The 12,011-nt window shown below is 39.2% G+C and overlaps 1 pseudogene; it reads left to right on the plus strand.

The window, feature by feature from the left end:
• Window positions 1–6,790: 6,790 nt before the first annotated feature.
• On the plus strand, window positions 6,791–7,674 carry LOC139701759 (sorting nexin-5 pseudogene; annotated as a pseudogene).
• The last annotated feature ends 4,337 nt before the right edge of the window (window positions 7,675–12,011 follow it).

Consider the following 12,011-nt stretch of genomic DNA (forward strand, 5'->3'; position numbering starts at 1 on the left):
CTTGGTCCACTTTGTGCTGCCATAACTGACATGGATGATTTATAAAGAACAGCGATTTCTTAAAATTCTGAAGCGTAGGAATTTCAAAGTTGAAAGGTTCACATCTGGCAAGGACTTTCTTGATGCACCGTTCCATGGTGGAAAGTGTGATGGCAAGAAAGGATGAGAGGTGGGGACTTACCCTTTCATTAGGAACTCACTCCCCACCCCCAAATTCACTCCTATGGTAATGCCCTTAATGACCTAACCACCTCTTATGAGGATCTTCCTCTCAACGGTGTTTCGATGGAGACTGAGTGTCTAACACAAGGTTGGGGGACATATTAAACCACAATGATGGTCAAGAATGAGAAAAATGATGACACAACTCTGATATCAGACTATGAGATACAGAGGATAACATGAAAATGGAACCCAGTGAGCTGGGTCTGATCCAGAATGACCTGAAATGGTATAAAGATCAAAGAGGCCACTGCTGGGCATTAGAGCAAATGCTAAGAAACAGAGGACAATCAAGAACCTGAGCCAACTTCTGTGACCAAAGTAAGACTGGAAAGCAGAAAGAGATTTTATATTTCAGATGAACTTCTTCGAAAAAAAAGAACGATAAATTCACCTAGGAAAAATAAAATGAAATATCCAGTCCCTTGTACATTTTAAGAATGATTTGAATCTTACATCTATGGGGGAAAATATCACTTTTCATACTTATTGAATAGACGGCTTCTAGCAAAATTGTCCTTACGGTCAAGTTAATCATAAAATCATGTTCTGTTTTCTCCTTTTCATTAAAACCTGTCTCACAAAAATGTCTGCCATCATTTGCACAAGGTATTCAAACATCTGCATTATTTTTATAGAATGTTAGCAAAATACATTTTGTGTGCGGGGTGATTTCCTATACCACTAAACAAATGATAAAGAAAATTATCTCCACCCAAGAACAAATTAAGCCCTATCTGTGTTCTTTCATCTTTCTACTTTCTAAGGGAAGCAAATAATTAACCACATGACAAACAATCCAGTACTGTGGTCGTTATGCAGTGTTGACCAGCATGAACGCCTTTAGTTCACATACCAGGAACTTCCTGAAAATTTACACAGAAAGCACATAATACTTCCCTTTCTTAATGTCATGTGGGCTGCTCATATAAGAGGTATTAAAATATAAGCAATATGTCTGGAGTTTTCAACTAGGCAAAACCTACCTTACTTTTTTGAAAATTGTAAAATTTTTTACTTTTATTTTTGTAAAAATGAATTCCACTCTCCTACTTCTCAAAAATTTCAATTAAAGTATTTCTGAACTTCTTTCTTTAAAGCTCTGTTATGCCCTTTTAATAATATTCTAGGTACTACAAAGAATAATTATCTGGCTTCCATGTTGCACTCCTGTATTCCCAGTGATTTGGGAGCCTGAGGCATGAGGATTGACAGTTCTAGGTCAGCTTCAGTATCTTAATGAGATTCTCAGCAATTTAGTAAAACCCTGTATAAAAATACAAAAAAAGGGACTGGGTATGTAACTAAGTGGTCAAGTGTATCTTGGTTAATCTCTAGTACCAACAAAAAAATAATTAATGGTTTAATTTAATTTTTAAATATTTGTGGTCCCAACCCTATAGAATAACGATGATAGAGGCAATAAACATCCACATAGCCTTCCTAATCTAACATGCTCAACGTTCATGGGTACTTTCAAAAAAAAAAAAACCTTTATTCTAATGAGACACTACACACACACACACACACACACACACACCCCTAAATGAATCAGTCATGGAAGACCAAATTGTAAATAGTTATGGAAAATTACTTGGTAACCATTCACTTACAAGAAGTTTGATCAAAAAATTAGAAATAGAATTAGGAGAGCCAGAAATATTTCACTATTCAACAATCTCACTTTTTGGATGAGAAAACCAAGAAAAAAAGAGAGAGAGAGAGAGAGAGAGAGAGAGAGAGAGAGAGAGAGAGACTATGTTGGATGCAGTGGAATAAGGACTCCCCCAGTCTCTAGCTAGTGTTCCATCCCCTCTTCACTATAAAACCATAGATTTGGGCTGGGGATGTGGCTTAAGCAGTAATGCGCTCGCCTGGCATGTGCCGGGTGCTGGGTTCGATCCTCAGCACCACATAAAAATAAAATAAAGATGCTGTGTTCACTGAAAACTAAAAAATAAATATTAAAAATTTCTCTCTCTCTCTCTCTCTCTCTCTAAAAAAAAACAACAACACACCATAGATTAAAAATGCCTTAAGCTTAGAAGGCTGAAGCAGAAAGATTGCAAGTTCAAAGACAGCGTCATCAACTTAGCAAGGCCCAGAACAATTTATTAAGACCCTGTCTCAAAATAAAAATAAAATAAAATAAAAATGGCTGGAGATTTTTCTCAGTGGTTAAGTACCCCCGGATTTAATCCCTAGTACCAAAAGAAAAGTACCTTCTCTTCAGACAACATTTTTTAGTTCTTTGATTCTACTTAGCACTTAGAAGAGCACTACCACAATTTAACTGCTCTTTGGATCCTTTCTTATCATGTAACAAATCCCGAAACCTAGCAAGCTGGCTTTATTCCATGATTAATCCTTGAATTTCCCTGACTCCCAAACCCACCTTGGCTTCCATTTAATTAACTATAAAATCTCTTCATTAAATCATCAACCATTTCATATTTCATCTTCATCATAACCAAAGCAAAAAGAAGGGTCCTTGTTTTTTCTGAATATCTTGGTATCCCTCTTGGAAACCTCTTCTTCCTGGGAAATCTACCTGTGCACTGGGCTGCATCTGGCCTTGTACTGGCATTGCCTCATGCTAGCCAACATTCTTGTTTTTTTATTCTTTATTTAAACAGTCATTTTATAAATTAATATGTATATAATGTAATTTCGTATGTATACATTACAATGCATGTTTTTAACAGGTATATACTTTATTGTTTTTGTTGTTGTTAGATATACATGATAGTAGAGCATATTTTGACATATTATACATACATGGAGTACGACTCATTCCAACTAGGATCTCATTCTTGTGGTTGTACATAATGTGACATTACACTGGTAGTGTATTTGTTGAACTCATGGAAGTGTGTCTATACCAACCACCCACAAACCCTGAAAAGCAGAAGTCCTGGATTGCATAAATGTCCATCTGCCTTGAGTGAACATCACTGATTTGCCTTATCTGAGCCTTATATAAAGAGACAAAATGATAAAAATATATTCAGAACATGGTTCAAGTGAAGATTTTATATATATATATATATATATATATATATATATATATATATATATATATATATCCTATATTCCTTCTCCTCTGCCCCAGAGAGGCAGTCTGGCTCAAGCTGAATTTCTGGTGCAATCTAACTGGAACTTCTCTGAGAGGGTGAACAGACATTCTCCAGATCCATATTTATGAAGATAGAAGTCCTGGTTTAGGATCACATGGAAGTCCCAAAATCTAGATGCTATAAGAACTTTCCAATCTCTTTCCCAAAGAGCACTGAGGAGACCTCCTTCAAAATAGGAGACTATCACCAGAGAGGGGATTACATCTGTGTGAGGCTTATGAGGGGGAAAACACCCAACTGTCCAGGAAAAATGAGGCCACTGTCTGCCTCACTAAACTCTGAGGTGATGAAGAACATCCCCAACCACCATGTGTGAACAACAGGGAATAATGAACAGTGCAGGTGAGGGGAACAACAGGCCAATTTGCCTTCCTCCAGAGGGTCTATGAACAGTGGGCTGTAATAGCTGAATATGAGTTCCTGCGGGAAGCCACCCATGAGATGCATGAGGACCTTTATGGCATAGAAGCCAGCGAGGGGGTATCAATTGGGAACTTACAGCGGCAATCCCTGCTATCAAGATTGCCCTTTGCAAGTGAACTCCCCCTCCATTCTGCCAAAAGGTCCCCAAGCATCACCAGAGATGGGCATGACCCTTTAGGAACTGAGCAACCTGCCTGCCCCCATCTTTATTCTGTTTTCGTGAAGAATTTTCTATCAAAAATCTTTGATGTTTTCTGATATAAATAAAACAAGTGTGGGCTCCCTTCTTTGTTAGAAACTGAACCCATCTGGTCAACTTGGCCCATGGCTGCCCTCACTCTGAAACTACTTTTCTGTGTCCTGTGGTTATCTCGTAGTAGTACTTCTTCGCTTTGATTTCTCAGCCAGCCCAGGCTTCTGGAGGGGAACCTACTCCCTCGCCCTTGCAGGATGTGGGTGAAAAGTTCAGATGCCCTTCCCAGCAACCCACATATTTATGAGCCCAGGACTCTATCCGGGCCTCAGGGAGGAGGAAGGTGGAATTTGTTGGAACATTAGGTCCCGGCTTGCTGGTAATCCTGAAGGAAACTGCAATCGGCCACAGGCTGTTTAATGAGGCTGCCTTCTCACAGCTTCAGGAAGTCATGGAAAACTCTGTTCGGAGCTGGGCTCCCAGAAGCAGACCCTGGCAGTAAGATTTGGGTGCAAGTTCTTCCAAGAGAGAATCATCAGGGAGTAGGGAGACCATATGGAAGCCAAGCAAGGATGTGGGCTCCGTAAGTCCCTGCCTCAGCCTGATCTCCGCCTGTCCCAGGTAACGTCCCTCCTGGAGGCAAGAACTGGGCTTCCTATTTACACATCAGTCCTTTGCCAAGGGCTGCCACAGGGAGGCTCTTGGAGTCTCACAGCACAGTGAATCAGTTCAAAGGACTGCACTCGGAAGGAAGCCAGGCCCAGGCTGCAGAGAGAAGAGCCAGACTGGGAGATGAGGCAGAGTGTTGGGGTTGGGGATTCACATGCATCTGAAAGAGCACTAGCAGCATAATTCCATCTGTAGTGAGAATTAATCCTTTTCTGCATCCCACATGAACAGTAGAGCACTATACGGGCACCATGAAGACCCCTGAACTCCACATGACCACAGAGCATCCTTGTGAAGCCAGAGTCTTGGTAGTCAGAGGAATGTAGGTTACACATGGGGCTGGGCATACTGAGGCACAGCAGAAGCAGCCCACGTGAGATTGACCTGCCGGCGCAGAGCTGTGAATTCCTTTTTGTCATCCAAGCTGGGAGAACCACAGGTGATTTCCACTTGCTGTTCAGGAGAGCAATGTTTCCTTGAGTGTTCTTGTTGTTGATGTCCAATATTTTAAATACTATGATATAAAGCTTAAAATGCTTAAATACTATGGTATAAAGGCAAAATGTCTCATGTTAATAAATGGGAAGGAAGAATATGAACACAATATATAGAGAGGGGAGAACACACAAACATACACAATTACAGTCCTCAATTGTGTTAATTGATCATGTATCTCAGGGGTATTGGTTCTAGGATTCCTCCATGAATACCTAAATCCATGGATGTTCAATTCTCTTACATCAAATGCTGCAGTATTTGCCTATAAACTATATACTCCTGTGTACTTTAAGTCAACTCTAGATTATGTATAATACCTAACACTGTGACAGTGCACTGTAAATTATTGGTATACTGTTTGGTCTAAGGAATAATGACAAAAAAATAGTACATATTCAGTACAGACACAATTTTCAATCTAGGTTTGTTTAATCTGAAGATGCAAAAACTGTGGACATACAGGGTCAACTGTATCTACTTTCACTACCCATTTCATATACTTTTTTGTCTCCAGCAAAGAACTCAGCATATCTTTACCTGGTGTGTGGAAGGGGACCTAAACATTCATCCCAAAGTGTCTAAATCTGAATTGAAGTGTTATAATTCCCATTGATGTCCACAAGTCATGATAATACTAAGAGATTTCCATTCTAATCCATATTCACAGAGTATAATAATACTAAGAGAAAATCTAGGAGATCTCCTGTATCCTAGACTTGTTCTTCCTTGCCTCCATTATAGTCTGTGGGGCTATGGGCATTTAGGGCAATACATTAGATATGGTACTTGCACCATCAGGGCCTGCCCAATCCAATCTCATATATACCTCTTCCGTTCAATGCTGCACTGCACATGCAACCTAATAACTTGGGGGGCCAAGATTATAGCAGTTTGTGAGGGCAGCTCAGGTCACATGGTAACTTGGTGGCCCATAGTTAAATGTTCAGTCTCTATGAAAGTCCAGTAGCAGGCTAAGACCTATCTCTAAAATGGAGATAGTTCTCTGAGGGCGATTACAGTGACTTGCTCAAAAATCCTGAAGACCTGAGTGATGATTCACCTAGAGCCCTGCCTAAGCTCTTCACAGAATCAATATTACAAGCACCATTCAAGCGCCATTGTATCTGGTGGATCGTGTGGCAAGGCAGACTGCATATACTGTTCTGGGCCTCACTCAAACACAGAAGCTTTTGTGGTCAACAATGTAGGGACTGTGCTCTGTCAAAGTTTACCTCACTGGAAGAGCATGAGCGCTGCTCTCCATGTCGCACTCCTCTGCTCAGTGGTCTCTGTGTGGTGCTGAGTAAGGCCAGGTAGCATCTGCTCTAGAGCTGCATTGCCAAGACTATGGTTCCCGAGTAGCTGCAACAGCAGGAGGACCATGACAACCTGAGGTCTGTGTCTGTACACCTGAATGTTGATCCCTTACTTCAGATTGACATACCTGATGCACTCAGTGACAGAGATAAGGTCAAGTTGACAGTGCACACCAAGACTCCACAGCCCACATTTCAGAGCCCAGAGTTTTCTGTCACAAGGCAACATCAAAACTTTGTGTGGGTACATGATACTCTCATTGAAGCCATAGACTAGGCTTATTATTCTCCCTGCTCCTACAAAATCAGATTTCAGTTGTCCTCCAGAAAAGATGCAGAAACAAGGAGAGGGTGGAGGGGCTATGACCAAAAAAGAATTTGCAAAGATGAAGCAATAACTGGAAGCTGAGTATCTTGCTGTCTTTAAGAAGATTACATCCTCTCATGAAGTATTTCTTTAGTAGCCTTTTCTCATTCTGTTCTCAGTAAATCACAACTTTCATGTTTTCCTGGAATACGATAAGGATCTAAGTGTTAGGTGGAAAAAAAGAGATGTTTGGTGGCTTCTTTAAAAGTGTGGTGAAAAGTGCTGATGAAGTTCTTTTTCCTGCAGTTAAGGAGGTGGATGACTTCTTGGAGCAAGAGAACTTTCTTATTTACTATTCCCACAGGATCAAGGATTCCTGTACTAAAGCAGACAGAATGACCAGATCTCATACAAATGTTGCTGATGATTATATTCACACTGCAGCCAGCTTGCATAGCCTGGCTTTAGGTAAACCCACAATCATCAAAAAATACCTATTGAAGTTGCTGAACAATTTGAACACCTTAGGAAAGTAGAGGGTGGCGTCTCATCAGATGAAGATTTACAGTTGACAGAGCTTCTCCAATATTACATGCTTATAGAGGCTGTGAAGGGTCTCTTATACAGAGGCACCAAAGGTTTCATCGACTATGAGAACTCAAACAAAGCTCTGGATAAGGCCCAGTTAAAAAGCAAAGATGTCAAGTTGAATGAGAAACACCAGCAGAATTGCTATGAGAAATTAGAACAGCTTTCTGAATCTGCAAAAGAAGAGCTTATAAATTTCAAACAGAAGACAGTGGCAGCATTTAGAAAGAACCTAATTGAGGTGTCTGAACTGAAAATAAAGCATGCTGGAAACTATGTCTCCTCTTGCAAAGCTGCACTGAGTTGTTCAAGAACAACTAATCTACCTTTTCTCTGAAAGACACAAATGTGAAAACTGCATCACTTAAATCAGTACCATAAAGTACGATTAGCTATGACTTTAAAATTATGTGAATAAATATTCTGATTTCTAAAAATCTTAACACTTAACCATGTTGGTTTAAAAATATATATTTTTATTTTTTTAAATATTTATTCTTAAGTTTTAGGTGGACACATTATCTTTATTTTACATTTATGCGGTGCTGAGGATCGAACCCTGTGCCCCATTCATGCTAGGCAAGCACTCTACCACTGAACCACAACCCCAGCCCTTAATTTTTTTAATATTTATTTTTGATTTGTAGTCAGAAACAATATCTTTATTTTATTTATTTATTCTTATGTGGTGCTGAGGAGAGATCCCAGGGCCTCACACATGCTGGGCAAGCACTCTACCACTGAGCCACAATCCCAGCCCCTAAAAACATATTTTGCATGTTACTTGGACATAAGTAATCTTTTCCTTATACATTTAATACCTCAAAATGGGCAGAATCTAAATACTGGATTCTCCTGCAGTTTGTCTTCCGTCACTTAAGAAAAGGTGTAGAAGACATGTGCCTTCTGGAAATGAGTAGACACAGCACCAGGCCCATGTCTGTCTCCCTAGTTCATGTGCCCATGTCCCCACAGACTGATTAGGTCAGAGAGGTTCCAGTTCCACAAATAAGAGCAGGTACTTGTTACGGCTAGCAGACGTTCCATTCCTTCATTAGACGTCTCTTTTTTATTTTCTCCTTGTTTTTCTCACGGTTCTTGAGTCACCTCAAGTTTTGTATAATAACAAAGGGAAGAAGTACACAATAAAATAATACAGCACACTATAAAAACATATGGACTGGCATAACTCACCAAAATAAAAAAATATGATGCCTTCAGAATCTCAAGAGCTCTACTCAGCATTTTTTCTCTATTGTTTTGGCTGTAAGGGAGCAGCAAAATACCCTTTACCTTAGAGGGGATACCTCAACAGGCCTCATATCTCCGACACTTAGCAGTGTTCTAAACTTTTTTAGCAGGAAGATCTGAATTTTCATCAGAATTATTTCCTACCTTCTCACATGGAACTATCTTAAAATGTATGAAGTAGTATCTTTTCACTAGGTCCAATCAACAGAATGGACCAGCATAACATCATATGGAAGGGAAAGGACATCAAGATTTCTGCAAACTAGTGAAAACTAAGGACTAGAGAGTTGATATACCCTTGAGGAAGGACAGAGAATGTGTATTTATGGCCTTGCTAGAAAACAGCAAACTCTTTCTGGTGGACCTAATTGACAGGAAATGGATAAAAATAAGTTTTTCAAATCAATAACTGCATACCATGTGCCAAGGATGTGTCAAGCAACGAAACCAAATCTGGTATAGTAGCTGCAATTGAAGATAATACCTAGTTAAACTTAGAATAATTCACTGTAATTTTCTAAGATCCTTCTGTTTTTTTCCAATTTATTTATTTATTTATATATGTCAGCAAAATTCATTACAATTCTTATTACACTTATAGAGCGCAATTTTTCATATCTCTGGTTATATATAAAGGATCCATTTGTTTTGTGCACAGGGTAAACAGGAAAGTTGAATGAGGATATGGAAATCGCCTTCCTTACATCTCTCAAGTCCTTGATGGTGGCACTACTCTCCAGTCCCTTCAGGAATGTGGTACTGTTTTTGGCTTGTGACTTTTTTCTAGAAAGGGACAGTTCTACTGTATGACACTTACTATTTTGCATCATAATAGCCCTAAATACATAGGTCAGGAAATCACTGTGGGAATCATTGCAGTTGATGATTATGACTATGCCAATTATACATGCCAGAGCCAGGGTAATAGCCACAGAATGAGTTTGTGAACATAGTGAAACCACTAGGAGAGAGAACTGAGATAAAACTCCACTGATCCCTGGACCTCCATATGCCTAACAGGTAGACCTCACTGATGCTTAGTCTCCCAGGATTGATTTTAGTTCAGAGCCCATGTGTTCAGTAGTCTCCAAAATTTCTGATTATTTCCTTTTCTCATTGCATTTAACCTGATAAAAGACCATAGGTTCCTTTGAGGAATACTGGGAGAAACACTAACAATATAAATGTTGGCAGTGTACCAGGGCCCTTTCCCTTCCATTCAAAATATTGTGAATCTGTAAACAAACTCAAGCCTAGGAATTGATTGAGGGACAACAAATTTTCAATCCTATGATTCAGGTTAGACATTTGTTCACTTGACCTAGAACTTTCCTGCTTAAACAGAACATAAATTTAGTAGTCCTATCTATTTAATTTCAGGGAACACCTTGATCAAGTAACCAACACCATAGTCCTACATGAGGCAGACCCTTCTGATTGTTGCTTTGACTCATTACCTTACAGTTAGTTTCTGTCACTTGGCTCCTGCAATCCTGGTATCCAGTTACTCTCACTGAATTCAGAATTCCCAATTCAGTGGCCAAGGTTCCTACTATACTGACTTGTGTACAGAGAAGAGCAATCACCAAGTCCTCAAGAATGCCAGGGCTCCCCTCACTTATTTGTTTCTCACAGTTGTCAGGAAAAGTATATCTCCAAATATGGGTGACAAGATCTCAAGTGACAAATCCACTCTGACATTGAAATCTTCTAAGTCTTACAATCCATATGTCTACATTAAATCAAGACTGGTCTGACACTTCTAACTCATTCACTGTGAGCCATTTTTCAAGTCATGTTTCAGCCAACCATATATACTTTGAAAGCCTTTTCTAAGTCCCCAAGCTCTAAAATTAACTGCACTTAGTAAACTCATATCAGTAAACTCAGCCAGATCCAACTGTGTGTTCCCCTCCTTGTTATCCCATCTCTAATATTTGCTTCACATGTAAACTTCAATTTTCTTGTATAAACTGGAAAACTCAAATTGTTCTTATGGAGAATGGTTCACCTCTTCATGGGTCACATGTTGCACTTAACCTTGGGGCCTTCTGGTTTCAGACTCTAATTATAGGATTAGAACCATGAGGAATGAAGGGTTAGGTCCTGAGTAGAGGATCACTCCTTTGCCATACAACTGGCTGGTGTGGGGATGAAGCTATTATTTTTCCTTAGGTAATGCAAGGTTAACTCCTCAGATGATTTTGAAGAAGTTGCTTCTACTGGCAAAGACTATCATTGGAATTTATGGATTCATTTTCTCTAAGTTCTTCAGTCTTTACTTATCTTCCCAATGCAACTGATTTCTTCTAAATGAATGTCCTTACATTAAGAGTAGACATCCTGTGAAGATGGTAATTCAATGTGAGTTGTAATTAAATCACCTAAAGGATAAGATTCTGGGTTTGATTTTTAATGAAAATAAACTCTGCAGCTATGGGAGATAAAAATCTCTCTCAGGACAGTAAAGCTTTCAGATAGATTTGTGTGGCCCTCAGCCCTGGGCCCAACTTTTTCTCTCCCCACTTTGTTCAGCAACATTAGAAGCAATGTTTTTATATGCATTAATTTAGAACAGAATATTTGCAAGTACCATATATATAATCACCCAGATTCTTGCTTTTTGTGCTTGATTAGGAATTTAGAAAGGGGATTTTTTTATACCTCTTTATTCAGATCATGTCATGGACTATCATGCTCTCTTTACTACTGAAAAGAGAATCATTAATGTTTTTAAGTCAATATATTAGAGAGTCAGTTTTCAAAAACATAGAAGCAATTCAGAAAATTCACTCAAGATTTGTTCTTCAAGAACTACTCTCTAGAGAAATAGAACTCATGGTACAAACATACATATGTGAATGTAATATATATTATAACCAAGCAATTCACACAATCATGAAAGCCGCAAGTCCAAAATATACAGAGCTAACATCTCAGTATGTCCAAAGACCACAAGACTGCCTGCAAGAGTCCCATTTCCAAGGCCATCAGGGAGTGCTGTAGTGCAGTTCAGTGGCAGAGAACTTGCTTAGCATGCACAAGATCTACTGTTGATGCCCAGCTCTGTAAAAAGAAAAAAAAAAATGGTGGTGGTGGGGGGGAGTGAAATAGAAGAATACTCTTCTAATCAGATAAGGTTTAGCCTTTTGTTGTATTTAGGCCATTAACTAATTAGATAAGGTCCAATACAAACCATTTTACTCAGTCTAAATGTTAATCACATCCAAAAATGTCCTAATGGAAATATATAAAATAATGTTTGACCAAATATTTGGGGATCCCATGACCCAGTCAAGTTGATATAAAAAATAGACCATCATAAGGAGCCAGAACCAAAGTTGTGCATTCTTAACATCTCACTCTCTAGCAAGCCCCATGTTCATCACATCCAGTAATGGCCACCT

This window comes from Marmota flaviventris, chromosome 14 (assembly GCF_047511675.1).
Source record: "Marmota flaviventris isolate mMarFla1 chromosome 14, mMarFla1.hap1, whole genome shotgun sequence".
Taxonomy (NCBI): Eukaryota; Metazoa; Chordata; class Mammalia; order Rodentia; family Sciuridae; genus Marmota; species Marmota flaviventris.